The sequence below is a fragment of the Panthera pardus genome, unplaced genomic scaffold (genome assembly GCF_024362965.1).
Source record: "Panthera pardus isolate Hobbes unplaced genomic scaffold, ASM2436296v1 HiC_scaffold_1, whole genome shotgun sequence".
Taxonomy (NCBI): Eukaryota; Metazoa; Chordata; class Mammalia; order Carnivora; family Felidae; genus Panthera; species Panthera pardus.
In genome coordinates, this window is record NW_026526654.1 from 41,625,988 (window position 1) to 41,640,127 (window position 14,140).

Below are 14,140 nucleotides of genomic sequence, written 5' to 3' on the forward strand. Positions count from 1 at the left end.
ATGCCAATTGCACGGCTGCTTGTGACCAGGGGGAGAAACAGCAGCTGGTAGACAAGTGTAGCCACCCTGGTTCTGAGCATGGGAGGCAGGACAGCACATGGACATATTTCTGCTTTTGTTCCATTTTTAACTGCATGGTTTCTCTTTAGGTGTTTCCCTCTTACAGTCATGAAAATGGTTTTTGTGAAATATTTTAAAAGGTCATTTAGATCATTGCAGAGAAGAAAAAAATTATCCATAGGCTGTCATTACCCAAGTTACTTATTGTTAGCATTTTGTTTCTTTTTTCCATGCTTTCTATTAAATGAATTGGTAGAAATAGCACTTTACTTCTGTGGTCTTCCTCCCCCAAACCCATCATCCCATGTCATCATGAAAAAAACACTAGAAAAATCCCAATTCAGAAACAGTCTATAAAATGCCTGATGAGCATGCCTCAAAACTGTCAAGGTCATCAATAATAGTAAGTCTGAGAATTGTCATAGCCAAGGGGAGCTTAAGGACACAAGATGGCTAAATGTAATGTAGTATCCTGGGTGAGGTCCTGGAACAGAAAAGGACATTTGGGAAAAACTCAGGACAGCATGCACTTTAGTGAATAATAATGTATCAATATGGGTTCACTAATTGTGACAAATGCATGCCAAAGAAACATGTTAACAGTAGGAGAAATTGGGTTTGGATTATGTAGAAACTCTTTATACTGTCTTCACATCTTTTTGATGTCTAAAACTATTCTAAATTAAAACAAAAAGTGTTGAAGTATTATAATAATATGTATACAGTTTTGTATTCTGCTTTTTTTATTGTGTCATTTAAAAAAAAAAAGTGATTGTTCATTACTTCTCAGAATGAATATGCTATATAATTCATCTATGCCACCCAGGTGCCCCTAAATAAATTTCCAGGAATTCTTAAAAAAAATTTTTTTTAAATTTTTTTTAACGTTTATTTATTTTTGGGACAGAGAGAGACAGAGCATGAACGGGGGAGGGGCAGAGAGAGAGGGAGACACAGAATCGGAAGCAGGCTCCAGGCTCTGAGCCATCAGCCCAGAGCCCGACGCGGGGCTCGAACTCACGGGCCGTGAGATCGTGACCTGAGCCGAAGTTGGACGCCCAACCGACTGAGCCACCCAGGCGCCCCTTAAAATTTTTTTTTAATCACTTTAAAATAGGGCTACAACTATGGGGCTGCTGGGTGCCTCAGTTGGTTAAGCTCAAACTTCAGGTCAGGTCATGATTTCGTGGTACGTGAGTTTGAGCCCCACATTGGGCTTGGCACCAATAGTGCTGAGCCTGCTTGGGATTCTCTCTCTCCCTCAATCTACCCCTCCCCTGTGCTCACTACTGCATGCACGCTCTCTCTTTCAAAATAAAATAAATAAAATAAAATAAAATAAAATAAAATAAAAATTTATTTTTAAGAATAATTTAATAATTTTTAGAAATATATTTATATATTTATTTTGTTGTGGCAGGGGGATAGGTTGGGGTGAGTTGTATGAAGGTATTAAACATTTTGCCCAGTTGTTTTACTGAAAGCCTATTCTGATTTACAATTACACCACCAGTGTCTATAGGTGTGTGGTTTCACTGAACCTTCTCTATCACTGTATATAACCTTTGCTTTATAATCTTTTCCAAAACTGTCATCTTCTTGATTTAATTTGTATTTCTTTAATTATTTTTGACTTTACATTTCAACCGTGTCTTTATGACTTCTCTTAAGAATTATCTGTTCACATCCTTTGTCCTACTGGAATCTGTTTTTGCTGTCAATTTGCTTGAGCTCTTCAAATAGTAAACACTAAAGTTTAGTAGTAAACTTATGAAGAGATGAGATATTGGACTTCATAACAATGCTGTAGTGCAACTAAGAACAGGAAAAAGAATTTATGATGAAATCTAGTGTAACTAAAATTTGTATCATAAGAAATATAGAAATAATAGTAAGTAATCAGATCATCGTGTTGTAAACCTAAAACTAATACAACAAAATGTGTCAATTATACCTCAATAAAACTGGAAAAGAAACAAATAGTAGTAAGTAGTAAATCATCTTTTTGGTGTATTTGTTAAGTATTTTGGAGCAGCATGTGAGTTGTGGAAATGTTGGAGTGTTTAACAAAATTATTTACACTTCTTGCCTGTATTCGTGAAGTTGTCTACCAGGTGAAAATGGGTAAGTTTTATAACTCAATGACAACATGCAAAAAAACCCAAAACCATTTAGAATATAGTTTGAGCAATATAATAGAGCCTGTAGTAACATTTTTGGTAATGAAAAACTAGTTGTTAGCAAATGAGTTTTTATTATTCCTATGAAATTAGAACCACTAATTATTTTAATGCTTTCTTCCTGACAAAAGAACCCACAACCTTTTATCTGAAAAGTAAAATGAGTAAGGATTTAAAGCTGAGTATGTGGTGGAAGATTTGGAATTCAAAGTGCATTGACCTTGGATCTGTGATACCTGGCCATGTACCAGGAGTGGGTCATCACCCATGGGTGAAAGGCAGCCAGTCAGTTTGGTTTATTTTGGAACTGCATGCTTGGAACAGCCCTTGAGAGAGGGGCCCTGGAGCACGGGGGCTGTGTGTCCTTTCCCCATGACCACAAATTCCACACATACTGTGAAACTAGACTGTGGAGCTCCTTCCCCCAGGGCCTGATGGCTGGCATGCTTCACAGCTTCCTCTTATTTGGGGCAGTGACAGAAGTTCACATGCCTTGTGTGTGTGTAACTCTACTTTCTGTGAATTCTGTTTTCCTCGTGTGTGTTTACATAGTATATGGGGATTAAAGGGTACAAACTTTATACCAGTTATAAAATAAATAAATCTTGGGGGTGGGGATGAGAAATACAGCATGGAGAATATAATCAATAACACAATATGGCACGGTGATTGGTGGTAACTACACTTAAGTCTTGGTGAGCATAGTGCAATATATAGAATTGTCGAATGAATCACTGTGTTATACACTTGAAACTGGTGGAACACTGTCAACTCTTATTTCAATAAAAAGGTCTCCTGTATCTCTCACTTTTACATTCTTTGTAAATTTTACCCTTTATTCTGTGCTCACCTGAATTAAAATGCACATACCAAATAATTTATTAGAAACCTTTTCATTGCAGGTTATGATACCTTGTGTGTGTGTGTGTGTGTGTGTGTGTGTGTGTCTAAACTAAGGGTGGAAGATCATATGGAAAATAGTTTTTAAAGTACAGGTTTTACATACCAAATAAAATATATGGAGTCAGGGAGGCAAATGACCTTTTAAATGGGTAATGTAATCTGGAAGTTCAACTTTAAATAATATATTTTTTTTCTTTGAAACTCTTGCCTGAGAATGGGAAGCATTTATTATACTACAGTCATTATATAAATGGTTGGTTCTTATGGGGAGAGAGTAGTGTGAAATATTCTATTCAGTTCTTGTGAATTTTTCAACAAAACTTATGGCAGAGAAAAATGAAGGTGCACATCTGGGGAGAATGGAGGTGAAAATTTTGCAGTCTGTCACAAACTCTAAATTGCTTTGAAGGCTTTGCTGTATATTAAGAATTATTGCAGATTTTAGTTTGTCCTGTAGCACATCTTGTTTATTTTGATATAAACATGTTTTAAATTGTTTATTAGTAAAAATTATTGAACTCCATCTCTCCAATCTGTAAGTAAGAATGGTTCTGCTAGAATGCATGCTGTGTATAAATAACCTTGACTTTGGGACACCCTTGGCTAACTGTTACACATCCTACAGAGAACACATAGTCTCTTTTAAATAGCTTTGCAATAGACAGAGGAGGAACAGCTCAAGATCTCCATGTGTTAGGACATGCTAATCAGAATTTTTATTTGAAGTGTTCGTTTGAGCAGAAGTCCATAGGTTTTCATGATTTGAATAATGCCTCAGGGCTTAATGTTCACTTTTTATTAATTCGTCTATTAATTTGACAGATATTCTAGTCTCCAAGACTGAAAAAGTATCTGTCTTCATGGAGATTACAATGCAGTCTTTCTTATGACTTCTAGTTTGATAGACACATTCTAAAACTAGTTTGAACTTGTTTATTTCTCAGTAGCTAAAAAAATCCAAAAAACAAAAAAACCCTTAAAAGTCCAAACAAAAAAAAAAAAGAAAAATCTTAATTATCTAGAAAATAACCCTGCTGTGTTCTGTGGGTGAAAAAATGTGTATTAATATGTAAATTCTGTTAATTATTGATAAGAAAATTTCTCATTGCAGAATATTGTAGTGAAAAAAAATTTTTTTTAATCTTTACTTTTGAGAGAGAGAGAGAGAGAGAGAGAGCGAGTGCAAGCAGGGTAGGGGCAGAGAGAGAGGGAGACACAGAATCCAAAGCAGGCTCCAGGCTCTGAGCCATCAGCATAGAGCCCAACCTGGGGCTCGAACTCACAAACCACGAATGAGATCATGACCTGAGTCAAAGTCGGATGCCCGACTAACTGAGCCACCCAGGCTCCCCAGAATATTGTATTTCTAAAGAGTTGTTTTAACATTTATTTTAGAGAGAGAAAGAGAAAGAGAGCAGGGGAGGGGCAGAAAGGGAGACAGAGGATTTAAAGCAGGCTCTGCCCTGTGAGCACAGAGCCCAACGCGGGGCTCATACTCACAAACCGTGAGATCATGACCTGAGCCTAAATCAAGAGTCAGCTGCTTAACTGACTGAGACACCCAGGGCACCCCGTAGTATTGTATTTTAAAATTTTCTATGAAAAAAAAAATTTTTTTTTCTACGTAATTATTGATGGAAAGGAATGGATTGTGCCTCTGAAGGTGAAGTACTGTGTTCTTTTTAATCCTACTGTACTTTCAGCTACTGAAAACAGCTGCCTAATGCAGAAGCCATTTAGGATTATATACTGACTGAAAATACTTAGAGGGGTAGTCCTTGCCCGTGAAGTACCTGACTCGTCATAGCTCATGCATACAGACTGCCGAGGGTGTCCTCCCCGATGTTGCTCATCCCCACCATGGGAGCCATCATGAGAAGGAAGGTGGGGTTTGTGAAGGTAATGACTCTTGTGAGGAAGTAAAGGGGAAATTGTGAATGGAAGAGGGGAGGTGGTCTGAAGACAAGCTTTCAAGCTGGCATGAGGGTGGGCTGGGGCCAAGGAGGAGAGCAGTGTGTATAACTCCCCCTTTGAAACATATTTTCCTTCTTTTCTAAGTTTTTTTTTTAAGATTATTTATTTTGAGAGAGAGAGAGAGAGAGAGAGAGAGTGAGAGAGTGCACACAAGCTGGGGAGGGGCAGAGAAAGAGGGAGAGTGAGAATCCCAAGCAGGCTGCATGCAGATAGCACAGAGCCTGATGCGTGGCTTGATCTCACAACCGTGAGATCATGACCTGAGCTGAAACCAAGAGTTGGTCGCTTGACTGAGCCACCCATGCACCCCCTGGCTAATTTTTAACAAGAATTTTGAGAATTACAGCCTATTAAAGATGAATGAGAGATCAAGACATTATCTAGTTCTTGTCTAACACAAATGTTATATGGAAAGGAAACCGAAGCCTGTTTAAAGTGACTTGCCCAAGCTCACATGGTTAATTTGTGGCAGCATACATGCACCTAGATTTCAGAACCCAGTCTTGGGTTTTTCATGCTAGACGTATTCTTTTTCTGGAGTCCCCGCTGCCCATGGAAGATGACGGGACATGAAGCTGAAAAGGTGGTCTGAAGCCAGATGGTGGAAGGCTTTGTATGCCATGCAAAGGGCTTATCCTGTGAGTGATGGGGAGCTAGTGATAGGCTAAGCATGAGCATGATGCTGGATTTGCATTTAGAAATGAGATTTTGTAGTTTGGGGAATGGGTTCTACCTGGAGGGGTGGGGAATGGGTGAAGGGTGAAAGGGTGAATGGGTATTAGGAAGCTCCTGAAATAGTCCATTCAAAAGAAAAACGATGAAACTGAGTACAAACAAGGGAGTGGGGAGTGGGGTGGGGCTCTGAGAGCACTATTAAGGAGGTAGAGACAGAACTGAATGATTATTTGCATATAGATGGTAGATGGGGGTGAAGGGAGAGTGAGCGGTTTGGTGTTTTGTTTTTCCAGGGTGCAAAACAAATCACCTCACCAACAGAATGGCTTAAACCAATGGCTGTCTGTTAGCTGCTCACCATTCTGCACTCTGGGCAGGGTTTGGTGAGAACTCTCCGCTCTGTGCGGTTTCTGATGGAGCTAGGAGTCTCAGGATGGCTCCTTCACTGACTGCTGCCTCAGGGGAGATTGCCTTGTCATCTGAGGGGCCAGCCAGGAATTTCACCCCTTGTCGTGTCTCCACTCAGCTAGCTATAGCTTCCTCACAGCACTTCAGTCTCTGAGTCCTCTGACTTCTTTAGTGGTGACTGGTTTCGCCTCAGCATGCAAAAATAGAAGCTGAAGACCCTTCTTAACGCATGGGTGCAGAAATCCCAGAACATTATTTCTGCTGCATTGGATTGGTCAGATTAGTCTCAAGGCCAGACCAGGTTCAAGACCAGGTGAAAATGGTCCCCATCGAAGAATGTGTGGACACGTTTAATCCAGCACAATCTGTCCTCTGCTCACGATTATTTACATTCTTTCACATGTGAAGTTCAGTCGGCCGATACCAATGACGGCAGTCTTGTGCCATTACAGCATCAGGCTCATACTCAGATACCAGAATTTCATTTGTTAAATCCTGTACAGGTGCAGATGCATTATGTTGGGTGTGATGTCTCCAGTGTAGAGACCAGAGAACTAAAAGGACAAGTTATCTGGTTCCCCCCTCCAGTATAAAATGTGAAGGCAGGGACAAGGTAATTACAGTAGATGCTGTTCAAAATGGATGTGGGGGGGTGGTTTATGGAGCTACATAACAGGTACTGGTCTGCAGCAATTCTGAAATCCATTCAGTTCCCCCTGTCCTGGGGGGCAGGGAGTGTACCCTGTGTAGGGTCCCATTCTCACTGGGAGTGGTTTTTTGTAGTTCTCTGTTCCAGTTTCTGTGTCTTTCTTTCTTTCCAATGTCATGTGACTGTGTTTGCAGCCGAATAGCTTTTTCAGCCTGCTTCCCACCCAGAAAAGTTGGGGGGCCCAGAGGCTTCCTTTCATTGTGGAATGTCTCATTTCATTTTAGACCAAGCTGGTATAGGTTCCAAAGTTTTTAAGGGTTTCCTGTATGTAAAATTATAGTCTACTCTGTTGGACAAAAGTCGTAACCAGAAATATCTTTGAGATGGATTGCCCTTCTGTACTTCAGGCTGGCTGTCAGGTTAAAATCTTTGTCTAGCCAAGAGAATCTAGGAGGCAGGTCCTCAGATCTTTGAGTTTTTTTCTTTTTTACATTTTTATTTTTGAGAGAGAGAGAGACAAAGCACACGTGGGGGAGGGACAGAGAGAGAGGGAGACACAGAACCGGAAGCAGGCTCCAGGCTCTGAGCTGTCAGCACAGAGCCTGACGTGGGGCTCGAACTCACAAACCGCAAGATCATGACCTGAGCTGAAGTCAGACGCTTAACTGATTGAGCCACCCAGGCGCCCCTTAACAGCTTTTTAAAAAATGTTTATTTGAGAGAGGGAGAGAGAGACAGAGAGCAAGCACAAACGAGTGGGGGAGGGACAGAGAGAGAGGAAAGACAGAATCCCAAATAGTCTCTTCGTGGTCAGTGCAGACACCCACACGGAGATCAATCCTATGAACTGTGAGATCATGACCTGAGCTGAAACCAAGAGTCAAACACTTAACTGACTGAGCCACCCCCGCGCCCCAGATGTTTAAGGTTTTAAAAAAGAGTTCGTACTTTCTTGATTTTATTCTGAAGCCAGTTATACTGGAAGACCCCTATTTTGGTCTTTGCCCACAGACTATGAGGCTATTTTTTACTTTGGGAGTCTTTTGCTGCGGAAGGCTGCAGTTGAGAAGCTGTTCACTGTTGGACCCATAAAGTCCTGGACCCCTTAAATTTCCTCTAATTTCTGCTTGAAAATCAAGCAGTTTGTTCTTCGCTTATCTGGTTTCCCCCATATGTTATCACAGGCAGCTAAAAGAAGCCAGTTGCACTGTTAAGGTTCTTCCTGGAATCTCTTCGACCTGACCGACAAGCTGCTCTTTCTACTGTGCACATTACCACCAACACGTTTCACCCGTTCTGTTGACACACGACTCCTGCCCTCTTTTCTCCACCCTTCAACGGCAGTTTCCTCACTGTCCTTCTACCTCCCATGAGCATTTTGTTCAGTGGCCATAGCATGTCCACTCCTCAAGCCAATGCCACATAATTTAGGTTTTGGTTTTGGCATCACCCCATTTCCAGATACTGATTTTGTATTGCTTAATGCAACACAAACTCACCCTCAGACTTAGTGGCTTCAAACAACAACACGTGTCTACTCAGTACCTTGGAGTTTGGGTTCTCCTTGGTGAGAGAATAGATGATCTCCCTTCCACATGGCATCTTTACATGGCTACCTTGGGCTTCCTCACAGCATGGTGTCCCATGTCAGTCCACCTTCTTATATAGCTGCTGCTGCTTCTTTCTTCTTTCTTCTTTCTTTTCAAAGAACAAAAGCAGAAGCAGCCAGCCTTCTTAGTGCCTGGGTTCAGACATCCCAGAGTGCTGTACCAGTTGCATTCTGTGTGTCAAAGGGCAAGCCCTGATTGAAGCAGAGGTGAATAGCCCCACCTCCCAGTGAGAGAACTAGAAAGAATTTGAGGCAGTCTCAAGTCCACTGCACTAGGGCAGTTTGTAGTTTAGGTAACTGGTAGATTATGATACTATCTACCTGGACTAAGTTTTCTGGGAAAGTTTCATGGTCTACTTATGGGTATGTTTCAAAGAAAGCAAGTCCAGATTTCAAAGAGACCATGTTCAAAACAAACAAGCAAACAAACGAACAAAAACAAAATAAAGAAAAAGGAGAAGAAACTGGTCCTGCCAAACACACTGACTTACTCTCCCATTCTTTGCCCCCCACACACACCATAGTCCTGTTACTATTTTCATGCCTTCGACCTGTTGCCACAGTTTTCTATCAGCTATAGACAGCATCTCCGCACATTTTTATGTCTGCCCTGCCACTTTAGCTTTTATCTCCTCCATTTCTGCTTTGTCTACTTTAAAAAAAAAAATTTTTTTAAGGAGGGTACACACCTACATGGGGCTTGAACTCATGACCCTGAGATTAAGAGTTTCATGCTGCACTGACTGAGCCATCCAGGTGCTCCTCTACCTTTTTTTTTTTTTAATTTTGTTGAAATCGATCATTACATGAAGTACCTGTAATTAGTTTCATGCTTGTAGATTGATTTTAAAATTTGAACATTTAAAATTATAAGTCTCTACCAATTCTTTTTTTTTTTCCTTCTGTGCTTTAATCCTATCCTTAAATTCTTCTTGTATCTCCAGCACACTAACTCATCTTGAAGCCCTTTGTTTCCTAGAAACTCTTCAGCTCGAGTCTCTGTTAACCTGTTTCAGGGGGGACCCATGGTGCTGTTCTCTGTGGCATAGTTCTCCAGCGTGGATTCACTATTCCCTACATCTCATGACTTCCTGTTTCTTATTTTACTCTTGTTTTGCTCAAGTAAATCTTTAAATAACTTCTCCAAAATCCTTATATGGGCAAATCTTCTGAATCTTTTCTTATCTGAAAATGTGTCTATTCTGTGACCACAATTTTTTAAAATATTGTAGGAAAAGAAACACTTAAGTACTCAGAACTTTGTCTCCTAATTATGCTATAAATAAATGTAAGGGGTGTGAATACTTATTTTTTGTCCCCCACCTAGACTCCCAAGTCTGTGTTATGAGCTCCCATTTGTTCTGTCATTGTTGTTTAAGTTTTTATTTTTGGTATTCATAATTTTGAGTTGTAGAAATTGCAATCAGACACTATAGTTATTGGGTGTATTTACTGATAATTAACTACACTGGACAAGAGACTAGTAAAATTTTCCCTAAATGGAAATCATTATTGTGAAACAGATAGTCTTTGAGGAAAATAAAAATCCACAAAAATGTTTGGAGTATCCTGTCTTAGTTCTTATTTAAGATTCTCTTTGCTTTGTTACTGGAGAAACGTAGATTGCTAAAACTCTTTTTTCAGGAAGGTTTGTCTCTGCAGGTGAACCTGGGCTTTATCTTTTTAAAACATCGTCAACAAGAGCAGTGGTGCCTTAGGTCAGTTCTGTCACTCCTCCTTTGAAACCGCTGTTGAGATAATAAAAGGTCAAGCTATAAACTCCATTGACAGCAGTCATGCCTGGAAGAAAAATGTGCTTTATTATTTTAGTATAATGAATGAAATTGTCTGTGAGGCTTTACTGAGTTTTTTTCTACGCCTCGGAAGGTGTGAGATTTGACATCGGTGATTTTTAATGAAGGAAACTGGATTAAACATTCACCTTTTACATAAATTATAAACATATGAAATGACCTTGTGGAAAAGATTGCTTCGAAGCAGAAACTAAATTAATAGCCGGTCATGAGACCAATAAGGCACTCTGTCGGAAGTCCAGTCAGTGGGTTGCAAAAACAACCTGATCCTGTATATAAATGAGGAGGTTTACTTAAACCGACCAATTAAAATGGAAGGAGCAAAAATTAACTAGTTCTGGAGCCTCAGTACATACCAAGATACCATTTTTCCCCCTCTAGTGGGTTGTGAACTTCATAAACTCTTTATGGGTTTGCTGTATCTAGTGATATCAAGTGATATAAGAAATCTTTATAAATGGCCTTTGCTAGTATACAGATATTTTACTTTAATGTTGGAAGGATGCTTATTGTGACCTGTGAACCTCGCTACTCATTTTTTAAAAAAGTATGTGAGGGGTGCTTGGATGGCTCAGTCAGTTAAGCATCCGACTTTGGCTGAGGTCATGATCTTGTGGTCTGTGGGTTCGAGCCCTGCATTGGGTTCTGTGCTGACAGCTCAGAGTCTGGAGCTGGCTGTGTTCTGTGTCTCCCTCTCTCTGACCCTCCCCCACTCATGCTCTCTCTCTGTCTCTGTCTCAAAAATAAATAAACATTAAAAAAAAATTTTTTTTAAGTATGTGTGAAGCGCCTAGATGGTTCAGTCGGTTGAGCGTCCAACTTTAGCTCGGGTCATGATCTCACGGTTTGTGAGTTCAAGCCCGACGTAGGGCTTGCTCCCGCTTCAGATTGGATCCTCTGTCCCCTTCTCTCTCTGCCCCTCTCACACTGATGTGCACGTGTGTACTCTTTCTCTCTCAAAAATAAATAATGAAACAAAAGAAAAAAAAAGTATGTGAAAAGTTTTTTTTTTTAGTTTGAAGTCAGCTTTTTGCACATCACTGCTGTTGAGGTACTCCACAGTTAAGAGCCACAGTCTCTATGGGGAGGAGTCAGTGGGGAGGAGTAGCAGGAGATATATCCTTTTCAGCTCTAACTCACTGCCAAGTAGATAGAGACAAGTACATGCACCTGCAGGGTTCCAATTTCTTTGACTTTTAGGGAACTTATACTTTTATCCTTAAGCTTCCCTCACAAAGCTGCTTTAATACTTAAAGAAATAGCAATATTCATTTCGGAAAATACATTGAAATTTGATGAACTTACTTTTTAATTCACACACTTCTACCCACCAACTTTCTGACCATAAACAATTGTTTGCATACTTGGAAACTTCTATACAGGACGTGATCTTTCTGAAGGCAGTGGTTTTTTATCCCCCTACTGCCAAATCTAGCAAGAGTTTTGCACATATAATTGTGCAATAAGTGTCTGTTGAATGAAATTAATTACATGTGGTCCCATTCCTGTTGTTGTTTCCCTTTAATTCAGTAAACTAACTCATCTTCTAGGCAAGTAAATATCTGAATTATTCAAGAAAGACTCTTACTTATACCATTTAAAGACTTTACCCAAGAATGTGTAACCTACAAATTTCTCTGTTGGTCTGTTGTCTCTTTGTATCAAAAGGTTCATTTTAATATTTGACCTAATGGTTCTGAACAATTTTCAGACTTAAAAATTAGCACATCTCCTTCCCCTGCAATTTCTCAAACCACTGCCAGCAATACAACTTGATAACCTTTTCACACCATACATGTGGATAGCTTTGGGAGTAAGGACTGGGACAGGGCTGGGTAACCCCCATCTGCCATGCTGTCGCACTGGAAGTCTGCTGTTTGTAGACATGGCCTATGTATGGAAAGCCAAGTGACCAGTAGTGGGAATTGTCTGGTAGATCCAGTAGAGCAAAGGATATCCATTGATTCATACTTATAAAATAGTTGGAACAGGGGGGCATACAATAAGCCCTATATAATATTTATTATATAAATATTAAAGGTTGAGAAAATAGGTGGTTATGTGGAACATTCCAGAGACCAACACAGTAGAATGAAGGCCAAAAGCAAGAAGGCAAGTGTTTGAACAGTGGCTAAGAAGTGACTGCCTCATGTTCAGAGCTTGGCAACAAAGGGAAGTAATAACTGAGTAGTAACATCAAACAAAGGCTCTGTGGTGTGTGTGTGTGTGTGTGTGTGTGTGTGTGTGTGTGTGTGTATTTTAAATTTAAATTTTCATATGTTTTATGATTACAAAAGAGATGAAGGCCACAGGGAAGAAATGATTGGAAGTCTTAAAGAAGAGGATATATTATACAATTTGGAGTTTGCAGTAAAGTAGAAATGCATTAGGGGCTCAGTAAAAACGAAGGACTAACTCTAGAGAAGGGAAGAGAAATGTCTTCAGTGGCTCGAGGAAAGTATAAGAAGATAAATGGAGGGATGGGGAGATGGTGTAGTGGAATTTAGAAGCACTTTTAAGAATTTATGCCAGGTGGTCTCATAAGTGCCATTAAATTAAAAATGGATTGTCTGCTGCAGGGAGCCTTCTCTTCTGTCTTTGGATTAAGGTTACCAGAGAATAAATGAAACTATAGGAAATGATCATCTGTGGGTTGTGATAGAGAATGACTTGTGGTAATGAAGTAGAAATAAATTGTGAAGTGTGAAGGACGATATGATGATATTTATGGTACTATTTGGAACATACTATTTAAAATTTCAAATATGGCAATTTTTGTGGTCATTAGGTGTGTATTTTATTTGTTTATTTATTTATTTATTATTTTTTATATTTATGTCTTTTGAGAGAGAGAGAAAGGGCGAGCAGGAGAAAGGCAGAGAGAGAGGGAGAGAGAGAATCCCAAGCGGGCTCCGTGCTGTCAGCTTGGAGCCGAACATGGGGCTTGATCTCACAAATTGTGAGATCATGACCTGAGCTGAAATCAAGAGTCAAATGCTTAACTGACTGAGCCACCCTGGTGCCCCAGGTATGTATGCATTTTAAAATAAGGTCTTTTGATTATTATTCAACAAATATCTATTTTCTGAAAATCTTTGGCTTCATTGGACTTATATTTTAGTGTGGAAAGACAGATGTTGAAAAACTTAGCAAAATATATCGTATGTTAAATAATGATAATTGTTAAGGAGAAAAATTATGTAGGGTGGAGGCAGGGAGGAAGGAATGGAGAAAGGATGAGGTAGTATGAGAGAGAGTTAGTTTTAGGGAGGGTGGCCATTGAAGTTCTCACTGAGAAGATGACAGCTGAGGAATGATCTAAAGGAGGTGGGGGAGAGGGGCAGGAGTTTCACGAACCTAAGGAGGAAGCCTACTGGTCTGTTGAAGGTGTCATAATATGGAGGCCATTTGGCTGGAGCCAACCAAGTAGGGGAGAGTGTAGGAGATGAGCTCAGAGGAATCAGGTAGTGTACACTCTTGCAAGCTGCGAGATGAGATGAAATTACTAAGTGGGTTGGGTGTAGGCAGAAAAGAGGGCCGGTCATGAGCCCTCAGTAGCTCCAAGGTTGAGTTCTAGGAGATGATAAGGAACGAGCAAATGAAACTAGGAAAGGAAAGCCAGGGATGTGGAGGAAAACTAGGACAGTGTGCTGTCTGGAAGCCAAGGGAAGAAAGCATTCCAAAAGGGGAGACATGACCAGGGCTCTCGAAAGAGGACTGAGAATTAAGTGTTGGATTTAGTAATGTGGCAGCCACAGTGTCTGTTCTGATGGGATGATGGGAGCAATTGTCTAACTGATGTGAGTTCAAGAAGGAAAGGGAGAAGTGAGGGGTGCCTGAGTGGCTCACTTGGTTAAACGTCTGACTT

General features: G+C 40.2%; 1 protein-coding gene across 5 annotated transcripts in view; it reads left to right on the forward strand.

Moving 5' to 3' along the window:
* The window catches only part of TBC1D4 (TBC1 domain family member 4), a 188,504-nt gene that overhangs the window by 81,093 nt on the left and 93,271 nt on the right, over window positions 1-14,140 (forward strand). The window lies entirely within an intron of this gene.